The 20,647-nt window shown below is 41.7% G+C and overlaps 1 protein-coding gene across 4 annotated transcripts in view; it reads left to right on the forward strand.

The window, feature by feature from the left end:
• Positions 1 to 20,647, forward strand: part of shld2 (shieldin complex subunit 2) — a 45,401-nt gene that overhangs the window by 5,256 nt on the left and 19,498 nt on the right. The gene's annotated exons all lie outside the window — the stretch shown is intronic.

A 20,647-nucleotide genomic window follows, 5' to 3' on the forward strand; every position in this document is an offset into this window, starting at 1 on the left:
TCCATTAGCCACCCCCCAAAAAGTCCAGCTTGTTTATGAATCATAAATTTGGCCCATCGGGGCTGTGCCAGCTCTTTGGAAGAGCTACCCAATCAGTCCCACTCCCCCACTCTCTCCCCAAATCCTTGAATTTTTTTCTTCTTGAAGTACCTTTTGAAAGTTGTTATTGAATCTGTTTCCACCACCCTTTCAAGCAGTGAATTCCAGACCTTAACAATTCTGTATTCAAAAAACTCAGAATCTCAACAGTTAAACTATTTCACCCACAAAAAATAGTCAGTTCACTTTACAGTATATTTTGTGAAGTGCTTTGAGACGCCTCGACGACCTGATAAGGTGCTATATCAAATGCAAGGGTTATTATGATTATTATAATTTGAAAGGTCTGCCCACAAAAGTATTTAATCTTTTTGGCCCTTCCATTGAGGTTTAGGTTGGAGCTTCAAAGGATTCATTCCATTTGAAGTATGAAACAACTTGGCTATTGACTTTGGAACAATCCTTGGCATTCTTAATTTTCCATATGTTAACAACTGAGTGTCACCAGCTAAGATTCAATGATCTCCAGACATCGCGGAACCTATGATGTTGCTGGATATTTTATACATAAAGCCTGACAGCTTTTGATTTAGACAATTGTCACAGTCACAGATTTGACTTTTTTTTAACCTGTGTCCCTCCTAGATTGATAAATTGACTGATTGGAGGGAATTAATAATAAATTTTCAAATTTTCTCTTTGGAATCTAATGATTTTCTGCATAAACCTTTGGGTTCATAAACTAAATGTAATCTGATAAGAATACTTTGCAAGCCAAAGCATGTTATTTATAGAGCAGCATTAGTACAGTGTAATACAGATTAATTACACTGCCCAGTATGGTATTTAAAGTGGTGTTGGTTCAACATAGTATGGTTAGACTGGCACTGTTATAGCAAATATAGACTGCCGTTGGCATAGAATAAGTGGTTGGCACTGGTATAGTGTTGTCTAGATGCACTGGTACATTATGGGACTAATACAATGGCATTAGTACAGCACAGTATATATAGACTGACAGTGCTACTGTATGTTACTGATAAACTGTTACAGAATGGCTTTACCTTGACATGACTGAGCCAGTGCCTCAGTCATGTCAAGACTGACTGATACATTGTGGTACAAATTGAATGGCACTGCCTCAGTCATGTCACATTAGCCACTCTGGTACATGTGAGCAATGTAACGCCCAGCCACTTGGGTAGAATTTTGTTTGGCTTGCATAGTGAACTTTAAGACCTTTATTTTATGTGAGCACAGTAATTGCAGAGGCACAGAAATGGACATGAAAATAATAATAATAATACTTGCATTTGATATAGCACCTTATCGTGTCATCAATATGTCTCAAATACAATACAATACAAAATTACATTTATAAAGCACCTTTCATGTCGGAAGGATGCACCAGTTATGAGCTAATAGATTTGCAGAACGTGCTCAAGAAGCTGAATGACCTACTCCTGTTCCTATGTTCCTATATTCCTAGTGTTTATAGCACCTTGGGACGTCCTCCTGACGTGAAAGGCGCTACACAAATATAATCTTGTTGTTTTATAGGATTTACTGTAGAGTGTAGCCCTGTATGTTTTGTACGCAAATGCAGCAGCCAATTTGCATATAGCAATATCCCACAAACAGCTATGCTTTCAAAGCCAAGTTTTACTTGAGGGATTCTTAGCCAGGACACCAGGAGAAAATCCCTTTTTTCAAATAGCACCATTGGACCTTAAACGTTCAAATGAACAGGCGGAAGAGGCCTCAGTTGTAATGTCCCAACTGAAGGATGGCGTCTCTGACAATGCAGCATTCCCTACGACTGCACTGGAGTGTTGGGCTAGATATAGATTTTCAATGATAAACATATTACTGCAATTTCCTTGGTTACTGGAAATGGCTGTAAGAGTGGATAATTTATTGAGAGTAATTCAGGGTGGATTGCTACCTGACCCAGGGCCCGAACCTCCAACTGAGCCAACATTGTTGATTTGTTGTTTAGTTTGGGTCTAGTTTATGTGATATGGATGGCAATTCAGTTGCTGAAGTAGTTCATATCAGGACTTGGATTCCTGTTAAAGACAACTACAGCTGAGCTGGGTATCAGCTTGAGCTCAATACCATCCCATGCCTGGTACCAGCCAGAGCTCAGTATTAACCTGAATTTAATCATTCTGGACTCTGAATCGTAGTTACTTTCATTGTGATTTCTGGAGCTGCAATTAAGTATAATAGCAGTTATAAAATGTCTGTTAGAGTTGTTGGATCTTATTTTTCATCTAGCTGGACTGACAATATCTCGAGATAGTGTAGTTTTGATTTTTTATGGCAGGAATAAAACTGATACTGTTTGCCAGATTACAGCACTACCTCACCCCTCACGCTGCTGAAACACTGGTCCACGCCTTTATCACCTCAAGGCTGGACTACGGGAACTCTCTCCTTATCGGCCTTCCTAGCACCTCCCTCCACAAGCTGCAGGTCATTCAGAACTCTGCAGCTCGTGTACTGTCCTGCACCAGGCTTCGCGGCCACATCACTCCCACCCTCGCTCGCCTCCACCTCTCCGACCTACTATCCCCCTACTTACCTGCCCGTACCCTCCGTTCCTCTGGCTCCGGTCTGCTCCACATCCCCCACCCTAACCGCCCTACCATCGGTGGCCGGGCCTTCAGCCTCTCAGTCCCTAAGCTCTGGAACTCCATTCCCCAGTGCCTTCGTCTTGCTTCCTCCCTTTCCTCCTTCAAGGCCGGTCTCAAGACCTTTCTCTTCAACCGTGCCTTCAGCTCCCCTCTCAACTCTACCCACTCCTCGCTCCCTCCCTTCCCTCCCTTCACCCTGACTATTACCCCCTGCTTGAGTCCTGACCCAACTGTCCAGCGCCTTTGGACATCCTCCTGACGTGAAAGGCGCTTTATAAATGCAATCTTGTTGTTGTACTTTGTCATATGGGATTACAGTATTACTCTCCAATGGGAATCAAAACAGTCCTCATCAAACTAATGGGCCTCATTTTAAAACTAAGGTCTCTAATTTAGATGACCAATCAATAATGGATAAATGTTTTCCTCTCTCACATCAATGTGTATTGCACTATACAACAAGGATGTTTCAGGTTTGACCGACATTTGTGCTGAGTTAGCTAATCTCAGATGGGATAATTGGATGTCCACTTGATTCCAGAAGGAAAATTCAACTGGGGTTCCTTCTCCTGATTGCTGTCCAGTACATTTGTTATCAGGCTTCCACTAGCAGTCATACAGCTTGTCAACACAGGGAAATGCCTAAATTGTCCAAAGGCTAAATGCTTTTTTGGGCTATGGTAAATTATAGATTACTAGCTATGATAGATAAACATCCTGAGGCTTCTCCATAGTTCAAGTTCCAAATGTTTGGGTAGCAATCACATTGAGAGAGTCTTTCCTATGCAGAAATTTATATTAAGCAGGGAAGGTGAGCTTCAGCAGAAGATTTGAGTGAATGTTGACCATGTACCAATCAGCACAATGTTCTGGATTGCATTATAACTTTGAGCTTGGTGAAAAGATAACATAGAAAATAGAAATATTCAGTTGGAGGGAAGTTTTAATTTTCTACATTTAAATGATTGGAGTTCTGTTTACATTCGTCTCTGTAACTCTCACAGTAGTTAATCTCACTTGGTCTCCCTCCCTAATTTTTCATGAGATGCTAAACCGACATCTGTCTCCTTGTTCAGATGGATGTTAATGATCCCATGGCATTATTCAAAAAGAGAGGGGAATTTCTCCTGGTTTTCTGGTAAACAAAACCCCCAAATAAAAAAAATGTGGTCACTCACTTCATGACTGTTTATGGGACATTGCTGTGCGCAAACTGGCTGCAGTGTTTCACCCACAAAATACACAATCAATCCACTTTAAAGTATATACTGCAAAGTACTTTGAGACATCTCGATGGCATGATAAAGCCCTATATCAAATGCAAGAATTATTCTTATTATTATTATTTTCTCGCCTCAGAACACACAGTAGCAGCTATAATGTCTTTGATCAAAAATATGCAAATAATACGTTATTTTCATGTTGCCCCAAGGTTGTTGGTAGAAATTGTTTGGTGCCATCTACATACTCAGACATCTACATCTCTGTAGTTGAGTCATTACTCCCATTCTTGCCAGACTCCAGTAGCTCCCAGTATTCAGGCAGATTGACTTCCAGATCCAGACTGCCACACTCAATCTTTTCCATCTCCTCCTCCTTCTCTGTCTATTTACTCCTTACCCACTTCATGAGTGGCGAAGCCTTCAGACACTATACCGTCTCTTTGGAGCTCTCTCCAAAAATCCCTTTGCCTTTTCTTTCCTTTAAAACCCTGATCTTGTGCCTTTTCTTCCCTTATTGACAAACTATTTTGCAATTTTGCAGTGGAAGATGCTATTGTTGCAATAGATTCATGAAAAAAAACTGAATCAAATCGAATAGGTATCTTTTCATTCTAGAACAAGTAGATTATTCCTTTATCAGCCAATACGAATTTTGTTAGCAAGAACGACTGAAATGGTCATAAATAGATATTGGGTTTGGATTTTTCAATTTCTATTTACTGAACAGAAATGCTCAGGTTTTCTCTTGAGGAAAGCTGACTGTTACTAGGCAACTTTAGCAGTGTTTGATTACAGAAGCTGCATATTATGGCCAGTTTACATTCTATCACTAATCCTAGATGACAGCTTTGTGATGAAGCACAACTTTCAGTTGTTTTTTTAAAGAGTTCTACACACGCTAACTCCATCAGGAAAACAGCATGTCAGGGTAAAGATTCATTAACGAACCAGCATTAGAAGCAAAGAATTGGGTGCAGTTGATTATAGTTGTTAGTATTTGACTAATCTTCAAATAAATGAGATTTTATCTCATTTCTTTATTTCTGCCCACTTATCTGTCTCAAAACACAGACTTTTGCCTGAAACAGAAATATTTTTTTTACATCTGAAAGTAGCTGTAAAGTGGATGTAAATGTTTTTAGATTCTCTGCTGTACAAGGCTGAGCTTGATAGTTAATGCAATCCTTTTTATTCCCCCATTCTCCCACAGCTTTAGTCTAGTTAGAACTGGTCCTGTTCCGTAGTTTCAATGCAATTAGAAAGGAGTGCCCTTGACATATGGAGTACAGTCTCGTTTATACTTATGTAACACCTCTCATGTTGGGAGGAGGTCTCTCCATGACTCGTTTCTAACTTTAGAAGAGTGTTCGACAGGATACCCGTAGAAACCCTTCTATATATTGAATAGTGCAATGGACTTGTTAGTGTCCACCTGAAGCAGGATCCTTCCATCTTTCCATTATAGGATCAAGATGTTTCTTAAATGAATCCAGTGTTTTGTCTCTACCATTCTTTGTGGGAACTTGTTCCAATTACTCACATTGTTTAGAAATGTTTCCTGGCAACTAAAATAACATTTCCTTTTACAACCATGATACTTTTGCATATCAGAAAGTCTTTCCTACATTTATTTTCTTTATCCCATTTAGCATCTAATTTACCTTTATAAGTAAAGTTGTTTTGCTTCAAACAAAGTGACAGATAATATTAACATTTTCTTTCACTTTTTTCGAAAATGAAAAAATATTGTGGTAATCATTTCGACAACAAGTCATAAGTTTGCCATGGATATAATAGGAAGTGCAGCACGAGGGAAGTGACAACTATGCCAACCTTACAACCCAGAAGGTGACCATTTTTATAGTTGAAAAAGGTAAAGGAACGTTAAAAAAAGTTTAATGATGGGAATTTATTTTCCTTGATTTAGGGAAAGAGCCCTAGCTTATCTAGTTTACCTACCATAGTACTCATACCATTGACGTTTGCCTGCCTGCAGTTGTATACTAGAGTTTGGTTGCATGCTTGTCCTGTTTTTCCTAGTCATAATAAATCTTATGGTCAATAGCAAAGGGAGCCGATGTATTTAGTTTTCTTTGTCTGTGTGGTAAAGTGTGTGTTTTAACCTGTTACACAGTGCATATTGATGTGTGCTTTGACCTTGGATCACTCTCTGCCTTTTACCCACCCATGCTCCTGGTGGTATTTTGGCAACCAAGTTGAACCATTGCACTTCCAGCCTGCTCAGCATTCCCTTCTGTGTGCAATTAACTGATGTTTCAAGCTGAAGTGATCTAACAGAAGATCAGTCAACTTAAAGATTTGTGCATATTTTACATTGATGGTAAATGTTTGAAAACTACAGTTCAATTGCTCATTGATCAGGATGAAAACTCATAGTCTCACTGCATGAATTCCTGGTCTCCTCCCAGCTCCAAAGTACGAGTTTCAGCAATAGCAGCATTTAGATCACTTTGGCCTAGGTGGTAGCATTCCTTCCTCAAAGTAATTTCCATATTTCCCTGATGCTCTTGGATTTGTTTCCTGTCTGTTTAATCTAGATATTCCTATGGAGAAGAACCACAGATTGTCAAAGATCTTACAAAGATTTTGCATAGATTAGAAGAAAGGACAGTTCAGCCATGTGTCTCACTTTCTCTAAGGATTTTATTTGTTTACGAGGATGGGAAGTTTGGGGCATCTTCAGGCGTGATCAATGTCTTCTGCTTCTTTGGGATTGTTCAAGTCCCTTAACCTGTCAAGTTTAACCTGTGTACTTTAACCATGGCTAAAGTGAGCTTGGGAAGGTTAGGGTTGAATTTTTTTAAAATTTGTTTTCATTTTATTATTATTATTTTCACCCATTAATGAATGTTGGCAGTGTGTGTCTGTCCAAGTGTGTGAGTGGGTAGGTGGTTGAATGGGTCCAGGGGGAGAAATAGAGCCGGTAGAGAAAATCACATGTTAGTCTGGTGTAGTTCTACAACAACAACAAAAAATTACACTTGTACAGTGCCCTTCACGACAAAAAGATGTCCCAGGGTGCTGGACAGTTGGGGGTAATCAGTTCTAACTCAGTATCCACAGATACAAGGTCCATCAAGGTGACTAGAGACCAACCAGGAGCAGAAACCCTAGCTTGTTTTTCTTCTCCTCAATCCAGGCCAATTGTAACGTCTTCCATCCTATTCTGACCCTAGTTGAAATCTACTAACTTAGCACAGCTAGGGATCAAACCTGGGACCTTCCCTGGTTTGTATGGCTCAATTACACACCAGCAATTCAGTCTTTGGAAACTATGTTTCAATGTTCAAAGATATCCATTCTTAATAAACAGGCTAGACTGTGTGTATGCCAGGATTTAATATGTAAATGACCTCCAGCTTTTATTCAATGAATTACTTTTCTTCTGAAATAGAAGCGTGGTGCTTTCATTTCACATACAGCTACTGATTACATTACAACTGATCACAACTCTGTGCAATATGTGCACAGGGTTGTTGTCTCTGTTTGTACATGTCTCAATTGCATCTGTTTATACAACCAACAGCATTCAGACCAAAGTCTAATATGAGTGAAGAATGACCTTGGTTCTGACTTCTTAACTGACCATTGGTGAGTTCTCCAAATGCACACGTCTGTAAGTCAGGGGAAAGAAAGAGAAAAGCTGGGGTCAAATTGGAGATCCAAGGGCTGGGTCACTATTAATTTCCCGCATGACCTGCCTGGCAGGAAGCCACTTATTCTCGGGTCTCTCGATGTTGCTGAACCAGACTTCCTCTCCTAGAGAGGCGACCTTATATTAGAAGTCCACTCCTCACAAAGCATGATTTGCAAATACAGCTGAACTGGCTCCAAAGTCTCATGAATGCTAGGCAGCTCCGCAGAACTCCAAGGCACTACTGCTGACAGTCCAGCCACCCTTGCTCATTGGCAGGATTTAGAAGGGCATACCTGTCAATTGGAGGGCAGGGACTCTTCCCACTCAGCTCCTGTTACCCCCACAAACCAAAGCCCTAACAGATCAGGTGGTCCTAGCTCGACAAGCAGTGAGAAACCTTGCCTGACAGCGTTCTCAATGGCAAGCTATGCGGTTTTAGCTGGTTGAATCACACTACTCGGTTTACAATACCGTACCCTTGCAAAAGGTGTACTGCTCAGACTGTTAAAAATCATGACAGAGGAGCTCAATCCTAGAAATGAGTCGTGAAAGTATTGGAATCTGACCGGGGCAGCCACTTTATGGCTGATATAATTAAAGCATTGACCCCAAATCAGGGGATAAAACAGAATCTTATGTTCCATATCACCCGGAAAGCTCAGGAAAAGTTGAGCAGATCAACAGTATTATCAAAAATGCACTGAAAAAGCCTGTTTAAAGAAAGGGAGTAAATGGAACAAAAAAAATTCCATGGGTTTTGATGGTGGTGAACAACAGACCTCTGAGTGACAAATCGGGACTTACAACTGTCTATCTGTTCCATGGGAGACAAATGATCACTCCATTAACTCAAAAGCCTGCTAGTATCAGCTCTGTACAGCTAGAAGAGTGAAAAGAATCTCTAGCATACATGATCAATGAATGCAACGAAGGGCATGAGAGCAAAAACAATTGAGAGTATCAAGAGGGAGTTTTCTTGGCTTAGAGGAGCCATTATAAGACTGGGACTTTGCGGAACAGGTTTCATGAGCCAAACAAAATGTTAAAAAATTTGAATCCAAAGACAGTACGCATTCTGACTGTGGAAGTAAAACCGTCACTATGGCAACGTCAAACAGATAAAGTTGTCTACAGAAAATCAAATGCTGAGGGAGAGCATGGTGCTTTAGCCAACCCGGATCACCCTTAGGGTTAGGGTTAGTGTGTGTACTGTCTTTGGATTCAAAATTTTCAACACTTTGCTTGGTTTATGAAACCTGTTCCGCAAAGTAACAAAATACTAGCAGCATTGAGAAAGAGACAGAGGAGCTGCAGAAACAAGTGCTGTGAAAGGACTTGAGAAACAACAAGCACTGGAAAGTCTTAACTGAAGAAGGTTGCATGAATGTCGAAACAACTTCAAGGAAATGAGTAAAAATGGCCCAAATCTGCTAAATAATTTACCAATCTCTGAAAATTCCTAAGAGGGAAGAGGGTTGTAACAAATGGTTTATGAGCTGCTCTATGCAACATTTAACATGGTTTGTGTAAGAACATATAGCTTAATACTTGTTGAACAAATTACTGTTGTGAGACTTTTTGTTTTTTAGCACACTCAGAAGGAGGCTACAGAGAGAGAAATACACAGCTGAGGAAAGCGGAGAATAGCCAGAATCATAGAAGGACATTCATGCAATCCCTACCTGCATATCGATAAGCAGACGGTACACAAGCAGGTTATTGCTGACCTCAGATGTCTGGTAGTGTGAAGAACACTAATTGATGCAGTCCATTGTGCTATAAAGCATTGGGACTACCTGACATTGTGTTAATTCTCATCCAGCGAAGTTTCACAAAGAGAGGGAATTTGCACATCACAGGGAAGAATCTACACAGGCCACCGAGTATACCATGCGCTTTACATAACGCTGGTATACATTAAGGGATGAGAACTGTCGCAACCCCGAAGTACACTCTGGGGTCCCTGAGTCTTTGCTCTGGCCAACCTGTGCCTAACATTTTCCAGAATTAGGTAAGCAGGATACATCCTTCCAGGGAGAGAGTGCGCATTCCATTCCAATAATTATCTCGGAATTTCCATGTATAGGCAGGATGCATGGTACTCTGTTTGATTTGGATCATCACTTAACCATGGGCCAATTGAGCCAACCCTCTGTGGTGGTTTTGGTTAGTCCGTTTCCTCCAGTGGGGTCTGCAAGGGCACTGCTGATGACAGCACAACCAGCCTAGCTCATCGTCAGTCCAGTCACTGGGGGCAGGGAATCCTCCCACTCAGCTCCTGTTAACCATGCAAGCCAAAACCCTAGGGTGGCCCTCGCTGGGGAAGGTTTGCAAGAGAGCTCAATGGCAAGCTATGCGGTTTTAGCTGGTTAACCTCCAACAGTACCCCCAATGCACTCTGGGGTCCCCAAGTCTTGGCTCCTGCCAAGCTGTGCCTAATACGCTCTGTATTTAAGTAAACAGGGTGTATCCTTTAGGGAATGTGCATTCCATTCCAAGAATTGTCCTGGAGTTTCTGTTTAGACACAGGCATTCTTTTTAGGTTTCAAACATTAATCGTTGGGAAGTGAATGTTTTAAAAGTTGGCTGAGGAGGAACAATCATCAAGTAATGTGAACAAAGCATGTCCTATAGTAGAAGCGTGTCCTGTGCTTCATGTGACATTGTAACACCATTGAGATTACAACATACGTTACCAACATTCCATTACCAGCAGTGGGAAATAGTGAAGTGCCATAAATCTGATATGGCAATCTCTCTCAACAACAACAACAAGATTCCATTTACGTCGGGAGGACGTGACTACAGCTATTATTAACTGAATGTGTACTTCTCTTCTGAGTATTATGGATTTGATGGCAATGCTGGAACTAATCTGATCGATTCTGCTATCCTTCACTCCAACACAAAATCACAAATCTTCAAATGCTCACTTAGTGGCTGAGCAATTGCATTCCCAGATTCAATCACTGACCTAATTGTTTTTGTAAATATGGCAGCCATTTTGTGCACAGCTAAAGTCTCATCAACAGCCATGCGGTGAAAAATGATTCTCTCGAGGTTTATTGGTCAAGACTCAAAGAGAAACTCCTTTCTCTTTTTGAATTATGCGATGGGATCTTTACTGCTCACCTGAACAGGAAGATGGGACCCTAATAGCAGTATAACATCTCATCCATGTTTAAACATGAGCTCAAGCCCTGATGTCGGGACTGAATCCAGAACTTTCTAATCCAGATGTGATAGTACTACCTACTGAACCAAACTAGTTCCCGTTAACCTAAAATGTTAACCTAACTTGAATGCATTCCACCACTGCTATTTCACACCAGGAAGCCTCTCTTCCTACATCTCATTCCATTCAAAATAATGTGTCGACAGTGTAATATATAACTAGCCTGAGTCAAAAGTGAATACATATGTCAAATATTGTACCGTGTAATGTTTTAGTGGTTAATATTTAACACAAAACAAAATGAATAGATCACAGCTCAATATTTCAAACAAGCAGATGTATATTTTCAAACAGAATCTGCCTGAAGTTTATAATTGACAAAATTGCTAATTCAAATAAATCACTAATACTTTGTTTGGACTGATATCTGATTTGTGACAGTGGACTATACAACAACAAGAAGTTGTAAATTCAAAGGGGATAGGGATCCTGCTTGCAACAACAACAACTTGGATTTATATAGAGTCCTCCATGCCGGACGGCGTCTCAGAGCGCTTCACAGTAACAGATCCCGGGACTGAGCCAGGGGGAGGGGGAGGAAAGTGACCAAAGGCGAGGTCGAAAAGAAAGGTCTTCAGCCGAGATCTGAAAATAGGAAGAGAGGGGGCGAGGCGGGGAGTGAGCAGAGGGTGGAGCAGAAGACTTGGGGGATGAGGAGGAGGCCAGACCCAGTGGAACTAAGTCAACGAGGACTGTTTTGAGGAGAGAGGTCAGAGAGGTAGGGGGGTGCAGAGGAGTGGAGGGATTTGAAGACAAGGGTGATGAACTTGAAGTCGATCTTCTCTGGGACAGGCAGCCAGTGCAGTCTGGCAGTTTCTGTTATGAGTTTTATGATCCCAACTACTAGCTCGGGTGCACATCCCTGACTGTCCAGTGCCTTGGGACGTCGTCCTGATGTGTAAATGCGCTACACAAATGTAATTTGTTGTTGTTTATGAGAGGTGAGAAAAAGCATGCTCCTGAAACAGATCTGTAAATAATCCTTGGAGCTGTATGTCAGAGTGCTCGTGGGACCCTCAGGGGCTGTTGGATATTTTGCCAATTTATCCTGATTTCTTCTGAAAGCACAGATGCCCAATGGTATGCTTCCATTGGTGCCATAAATCATTTTCATGATGTGTAAGTCTGGATAGGATTTTTTATATCACCATGGAGGCAATTCCAGGCAAAACCTGATTCTTTTCTAACTACCTTACAAGAGTAGTTACTGGATAATAATCTGGAAGGAAATCCCTGAATATTTTGCCCTGCTATTGAGCTGGGTGCTGATTCTTATTGTTATTACCCAACTGCACAATCCACAATTTCAACCTAAGTACTTTTTGATCTTTATGAGTGAATATTGCACTGACGGGTGAATGTTTGACCCACTGTACAAGGTGTTCACAAAGTCCTCTTACTCCTCCCTGTAACAAAACAACAATATAAGACTACGGAGGAGCTATCAGAGATGCATTGTCACTCCCAACTATATTCTGGAAGATGTTGCACCGAACATGGTGACAGATCATTATCTGCTGTGAAAATGGTAGCGCTCACTTACACCGATCCTCTAAATACAGTTAAACACTTGTACTGAATACAATTGAGTACTTTTAAATATAATTACCATTTTTCCACATGTTTCAGTTGTTGGTTAGTGCATAATAGGAACAACATGGGGGTAACAGGACTGTAAAATTGAAGGCGTAATTAAATATTTTCAAAGCTGGTACACTTTGATCTCAGACTGAAATAATTAAAGCAAAGACTTTCTAATCTGCAAATCTTCAAGAACAGCGACAGCAGTGAGCACACTTGCTTTTGATACGATTAGGGCACTGCAGTAACATTAATGATAGGTTGTGATAGGATGAATTGACCTCTGTAGCCTTGTTGCAGCATCAGTCTTTTCCTCCTCCATCCCCCCTCCCCCCCACCATACACACACACACTATTTCTGGATTGACAGATGCTGGTGCATTTCATACTTGAACTGTTATGTGTCCAAACCAAATTGAACTGCGGAGCATATGGAGCTCAGACACTTTCTAGCCAACAAAGTAACAAAGTTCCAGGAAGTCTTTATCCACTGGGGTGATTTACAACATTGTTGGCAGCTTTTTGAAGATTAAAGCTTATCTGGGTCTGTTCTGCACCTGCAATACAATACAATTCATATAACACCTTTCACATCAGGAGGACGTCTCAAACTGCTTGACGAAGCTAGATGAGCACCTGAGCTAGCGGAGGGAGGTCAGAGGGCCGGTCGGTTGTATGAGATTGGAGCTGAATCGTGCATCACGTGTCTTCTCTTCACAGATAGTCATGAGAAGTTTCAGAAAAATAGCTTCTACTGCTTGTCAGGGATTTGTAGAGTTTACAGCGTATTTCTGATAATGGGAGCACCTTTTATATCCCCAAAAACTGCCTTTTAAAAGAAAAAACGTGTATTTTTACAACACCTTAAAATGTTGGAATGTTTCAAAGCCTCAACAGTAAATGCTGCCAAATGCTTTGTTGGCAAATGTTTCAGCTATTTTGCACATAGCAAAGACCCACAAACCATCATGAGGTGAATGACCAATTTTGTGCAACCCTGCTACTCCTATTTTCTGCTCTTATTCCAGTTTTGGCCATGACTACAGTTTTTGTTTCCCTTCTGATTGTTCTGAAATGGTTAACTAGTTGAAGTCAGACATAACCTGTTTATGAACTTGTTAAGATAATGATATACAGGATTGCATACATAAAGACCAGTCTTGTGGGTGTTGTCCCTCCGCATCCTATTGCTGTCAAGGTTAGAATGGTCTGTTGCAGTATATGACAAACAGCCAGTGGAGCAGATAGTGTAATTAGTGTTTGTTCCTTTGAACCTGGAACCCAGTCGATGAAACCTTCTGTAAGGCAGCAAGACTTTGGCTGTTTCAAACAGCTGGGGAGGGAGGGAGGGTGGAGAAGGAATGATTGAAGTGAATAAAATAAGTTTAACACTGAAATCTCTTTATGTTTGTGTTACAATTGCAATTAAAAAAAAACACCCAACCATGCAGCTAAGATTCTGTCAGTCTGCATTATACATACAGGCAGTGCTACACTGACAAGTGCTTTGACAGACCATGGAGTGGAAATGTTGTCATCTGCTAATGGCTAAAGTGAGTCAGAACTGCGGATTGCAATTCCTGTGTTTTTTAATCCTGGGATTTGGGGTGTTTAATACCCAAAATTTCAAGATCCCGAGGTGCTAAATTTTATCTCAGAAAAATGCCAGGGAACTCAGCCAAGATTATAGGCACTTCACAGCAGCCTCTCCCCGAGCTAGTCACTGGTGACCCTCCCTCCTTGCCTACTTTAGCAACACAACAGACTGATGGAAAGAGTGACAGAAAAAAAATCAGTGGCACATACAGATAATAATTACTCATTTGATTTAGCACCTTGTCACATAGGTGAGACACCTCAAAGAGCTTCATAGAATATATTGTAAAGTGCACTGACTGAATTTTATGGGCGAAACGTGACAGCCAATTGCACGTAGCAATGTCCTTCAAACAGTCGTGGATTTTTTTTTGAAGGATTATTACCCCCGGAAAGTGATCCACCAATCGACGAACTACCAGTTCCTACTTACTGCTAGGTAAACCTTGGCATGTTGAGTAAGAAAATTTGCCTAAGGTTTTGCTCTACCCGGGAATCAAACCTGTGCTTTCTCACTTGTGAGGCGAGCAAGCTAACCACTATACTACAGGACTCCAAATGCTTCATTTGATTTAGCCCCTATAGCATCTCAAACGCTTCACAAGGAATTGCTGTCAAATGTAGTGACTGTTTTTAGATAAAGATAGCACAGAAATGTCCCACAAACAAGGAATCTTCCCAAATACAAATGGAAAAACAGCAATTTGTTCAATCATTGCTAGAAAGAAGCAATGAAGAGAACAGCAGGTGCCCCATCTAGATAAGATGCATCACCAATCTTGTTTGTTCGCATAGTTCCTTGTTAATAATTGTTATTGGATTTCCCAATACGCTGAAAGCAACTTTGGAGACAAGACATCAATTCACTTGCAATTTTCAGCCAAGGTCTAATAGTTAACGGTTGATTTAAGTTGAAAGGCCAGACTCAGCAACTTCATTAGTCATTGAAAAATAATGGCACGACTGCAGTGTACCAGCCCTTTAGCTGCTTCAGTGCCTGGTAGCCAAGTCTTTACTAGTTCAATCTGCTGTTTGGTTCGATATACAAGTACAGCTAGTGGCTTTAAATGCTACAAAGAACCAGAAAAATAAGCAGTTTGAAGTCTGAATTGTCTAAACCCTTTCCCCTTTGAGATCTAGTACTTCTCACGTCCTTTCTACTACAGCATTTTGAATTTCATCTTTTCCCCAGTATGACATTTTGGATTTAGTATTTGTAATATCTTGCAATAGTAAACAGGGAATTTGAAAGCTGTACTTTAGAAGTTATTGCTTTATCTAAAGGAATGTTGACCAGGACACAGGGAGAAACCCTATTCTCTTTTCAAGTAGTTATCATAAGATCTTTTCTGTGCCTCTGAGCACACAGGTGGGATCTCAGTTTAATGACTCACTTGAAGGATGCATCTTAGGTAACGTAAACCTCCCTCAGTTCTACACTAGAGTGCCAACGAGAATGCTAGTAACTGATCTAAGAAATGGCTTGAATCTGTATTAGAAAGACGGTAAGGAACATAAGAACTGGGCTAGGCCATTTGGCCCATTGTCCACACCCCCATCATTAGTGCTCCATGTGGTGAGTACCCTATCATCCGCAGGTACCCCTGTTGCCAGCACCCTATTATACAGGCAGTCCATTTACAGCTCACATCTTTAAGGAGAGCTTGGAGGAGAAAGCCCTGAGGAGGACCTCAGCCAGTCCTCCGAGCAGCCCCAATCCACAGGTCCCTTGTTGCCCCCTCTCCCAACTCATCAAGTGATGCCCAGCAACTTTGTTTTCAGCGGGCCGCTCGTCGGGGTGTCCTTACCTCTGTTTGGCTAATGGATTTGTCAGTCAAGCCAAAAGCTCATCTGTCTTAAAGAGGACTGATCCTTTAACTAGGTTTTACTCAGCTCCTCCGGGAATATTTTAGTTTGCTAGCTATGCCCTATTATGTGTCACTTGTCGTACTGTTGTAGAGGCATGCTAGCAATGCTTCAGTTAACCCCCAGATGGAGAGTACTGCATGGATGAATCTATTTATCCTGAAAACATAATTGCGATTTTTCAATATGCAAACTCATTGTCCACCACACTATCTGAATGCAGTCTTAAATGGTATTTAATATATATTTCACTCAAAACAAATCCTCTTGCTTATTGCTTGACCAATAATCCCCTGCAACGATGTCAACGGAGCACCCATCCTCCATCACTGATGGTCAGGTCAAAGCTGCAGTGGTAAGGCTCCTACATCTAGTGATTCCTGACCTGAAGCTCTTGTCTGAGCTCTGATTACAGCTTACTTTTAGTTTTGAATATTGCAAAGAACTCGGATTATTTTATACGTAAGAAGATTTAAACCAGAACGAGCTGTACATCCTAATTGCATTCAGCTATTTTTAACCCAAACTTTTTTTACCAAAAAATGTCAACTTGAGTTAGTCATTAATGTTTCACCTTTCCATGACCAGCAATTGTTAAACAGTTGGTACCACACGACTTGATGCAATATGTGGGTCGTTCCTCAGGGCCCTGTCCTTGGTCTTCAATATCTATATGCTCCCTGTCGGTACATGTCATCCACAGACATAGGGTCAACTTCCACATGTATGCGGATGACATCCAACTCAGTTTCTCTGCCTCCACCCTTGACTTCATGACCACTGCTGCCCTGACAAAATATCTGTCAGGCATCAAGTCCTGAATGAGAGCTAACTTTCTACAAGACCAAGGCTCTCCTGATTGGCTCCGTCAGCGCCTCCGCACCTCAGGCATTGATAGCGTCACCATCCAAGGATGCACACTCCACCTCATTGAGCCAGTCTGGAACCTTGGCGTCTTGTTTGACCCTCAACTATCCTTTCTACCCCACATCCGTGTCATGACCTGCTCTGCCTTCCCCCACCTCCGCAACATTGCTGGCTCAGCCAATGTTTCACACTGCAGGCTGCTGAGACCCTCATAACATCCAGGCTTGACTATGCAAACTCCCTGCTTGTCGACCTCCCAACTCCTCCCTCCATCGGCTGCAGATCATCCAGAACTCTGCAGCTTGTGTCCTCTCCCACACAAGGCTCCGTGACTCTATCACACAGCGGATACGGTTCAAGATCCTGGTCCTCACCTTAAAAGCCCTCCATGGCCTTGCTCCTCTCTACATCTGCAATCTCCTAACCCGCTACCAATCTGCCCGAACCCTCCACTTCGCCTTGTTGTTGTTGTGTGTTGTGCTGGGGTATTGTCACTTAAAAGTCACACTTTATTATTATTATTATCCAATTCACAAGTATTTCCTACGAGAGTACACTGAACAATAATCAGGAGCAGGACACTAGCTGGTTTATTTTCTCCTTTCATCTTGCCTGGGGCACAAAGGAGAAACTTAGTCCCAAACACCTACCTCAGCTGAGATTGGCTAACTCAGCAGACCTGGAATTAAATCAGTGGACCTTCTTCCTGGTCTGTATGGCTCAGTACAATTGTACTGTTAAAAGTCCCCTTTTTGTTATTATCCAATTTTTCAAGTATTTGATAATATATAATAGTATAATGGCTGTTAGTGGGACACTGCTGTACGCAAACTGGCTTCCGTGCTTTGCCTACAAAGCACACAGTCAAAACCACTTTACAGTATATCTCGTGAAGAGCTTTGAAACGTCTCAACGACATGATATAAGGCATTATATCAAATGTAAGGATTATTATTGTTATTGTTGTCATTCATCACCAAACTAGGGCGATAATATACCAGCTTGGTCACTAGCCATTGATAAGTGGAGATTTGTGAACATTAAGTTGGGGATGGATTTAGGCTCAGCTCTGATGGTCCCATGTTGGAATAACCTCTGACATTTATTGTCTGGGCTCATACATGGAGAGCAACCACACACAAATGGCGCACAGAGATCTATACCTCTGCATGAGAAACTGCATCCTGCATGTGTTGCTTCGTCTAAGATATGGTCTTGTCCTGAGGTTAATTCTCTTGAAACATTTATTTTATTCAATCTGTTCTACCCCCATTCCTCTCCTGAAAATATTACATTCCTTTATCTTTGATCCTGGGGTACACTTCCATACCCTTTGATGCCTCACCAAGTGGCCATTCTTCATATTCGACTCCAAACAGTGAGCAAGATATTTGATTAGAAGGCACATTTTAGCTGAGCTCAATGTCCACACATGTGCACCTTCAACCCTGAGTAATTTCCATTTCATCCCATAATCTGGTGACTGAGACCCAGTACAGCACCCACCTGGTGAGCTCACTAAGATCAGATAACGAAGCATAGACTAACTGAATGTAAGACCTGTCTTGCCTGCATGACTAGGCTACACTAGACTAGCCTTTATGATGAGGATTAACTCACACTTAAGCTTTTGTGTCCCACCCTACCCCATCCCCTCCATTCCATGTAGAGATCTGCTGTCGACTAACTGGGGTCTTCTTATCCAGCACAGATGCTCAATTTTGCTTTCATAAAGTAAGTGAGTTAAAATGCAATATTATTTTAATTTTGAAAGTGATCGGAGGAGAATGAGTCTTGAACATGAAGTATTCACCCTGGGTTTGGGCTCCCCGCAGAGACTAGAGGTGTTATTGCATCTTGCTATACAAATGTAATTTTGTTGTTATTGTTTGCTTGACATTTGCACCATGTATTCCATTCACCCACTGGCACCCTCCTACTTCTCAGACCTCCTCACTCCCCAATCCAACGCATCTCCGCTCAACTGGCACTGGCCTCCTGCTCGCCCCTCGCACCCTCTGCCCCACCATTGGAGGTCGTGCTTTCAGTCACTCTGGAACACTCTCCCTCAATCCCTCCTCCTTGCCACCTCTCTCCCCTCTTTTAAGTCCTATCTGAAAACTTTCCTCTTCGACCGTGCTTATGGCAACCTCACGCCCCACCCCATGCCTTGGAGTCTTGCTCCGCCATTGTTAAGTGCTCTGAGACGCTACCCTGAGTGGAGGGCACTATATAAGTGCAAGTTGTTGTTGTATTAAAAGAAAACCAGAAATGCTGGTATTCTACTACATTGTAGGAAGGTCATCATCTGAAAGAGAACGAAAGGCTTCCCTGCTTGTCGGCCTTCCCAACTCTTCCCAGGCTCCATAACCCCATTACCCTCACCCTCGCCTGGCTCCACTGGCTCCCCATTCCTCAGAGGATTGTTCAAAATCCTTGTCCTCATCTTCAAGGCTTTCCACGGCTTTGCCGCTTCCTACTCTGTGACCTGCTAATCCCTCATCAACCTGTTCCACTCCATTCCCTCAGCTGACTCCATCCCCCGCCTGGCCCGCCCCACCATCGGCCTGCAGCCTCTCCGCCCTCACCCTTTGGAACTCCATCCCACATTCCCTTTGCCTCGCTCCCTCCCTTGCCTCTTTCAAGGCACATCTCAAGACCTTCCTCTTTGACTGTGCCTTCGGCCTCCCTCCTACCCTCCCTGCCATCCTACCCTCGCTTAACCCACCACCCCACCCTGTTCGGGTCAAAATCCCTGACTCTCCAGTGCTTTGGGACATCCTCCCAACGTGTACAAATGTAATTTTGTATTGCATTTAATTAAAATTGGCTGCTGTGTTTCGCACACAAAATCTACAGTCAATTCACTTATAACAGTATATTTTGTGAAGCACTTTGAGACGTCTCAATGCCGTGATAAGGCTCTATATCAAATGTAAGGATAATTATTAAATAGGAAGAGGGTGAAAGGCTCCTGGGGAGAGCAGGAGAATTATAAACACAAATGAGCATCAGGAAACATAATTACATCAGGAAATGTGCATGTGGAATGTAGCTCATGGGAGGGAAGAGTAAAAGAGTTGGAGATAGTAGTAGGAAGCATGAAGTATCAGTGTGCATCACAGCAAGAAAAGGAAAAATCTGTGAGCAATATAGTAGAACATTTATTTAAACAAAACTTTCATATTTTTAACAATAAGTTGTCCAAAGAGCTATGAAGTAATTACTGTAAAAGTGTGGTGACTTTTTTGTAGAAAACACAGAGCTATTTAGGTGCTGCAAGGTCACACAAACAACCATCAGATAAATGACCAATTAAGCTGTGAGCTCAATCTACTTTTAACTGTGGCCTGATTTTTAAGGACAGGTTTCCTCCCGGCTTTGAGCGAGTGTATGCTGATGCTAACTGCTTCCCTCTCCCCTTCGTAATGTTGCTGTTTATGTTAGGCCCTGTGTGTTTCTGCAGGAACAGTGCCTCAAAGTGCTATGATTTTGCATATTGAATTATTTTAAATCCCTCAACTGCATCTTTGCTCTTTACATTCCAGAAGCAGATGTTAGTTCTGCTGTTGTTGAAAAATATATTTATCTGGTTGTTAATCTCACATGACTCAATCCGCCTACATTTTCCCCTTTGCCTGATCTAACCTGTTAATCTGTGTTTATACAAAACTGGAATACAGGATGAAAAATACATTTAAAAGAACAGACAATTACTTCCTAGTATGTGCATATCTTAGTTTAAAAGGGTGTAAAAATCTTAACCTTATTACTGTGAACATAGATTCCCATGGAAGATACAGGTCTGGAAAACACCATTACATTCATATCTAGCAAAGCTCTACATTTGTTTTTGACTACATCCACGACTGTTTGTGGGACACTGCTGTGCACAATTAGCTGCTGCATTTCACCCACAAAACACACAGTCAGTCCACTTTAC

The sequence above is a fragment of the Callorhinchus milii genome, unplaced genomic scaffold (assembly GCF_018977255.1).
Source record: "Callorhinchus milii isolate IMCB2004 unplaced genomic scaffold, IMCB_Cmil_1.0 Scaffold7, whole genome shotgun sequence".
Taxonomy (NCBI): domain Eukaryota; kingdom Metazoa; phylum Chordata; class Chondrichthyes; order Chimaeriformes; family Callorhinchidae; genus Callorhinchus; species Callorhinchus milii.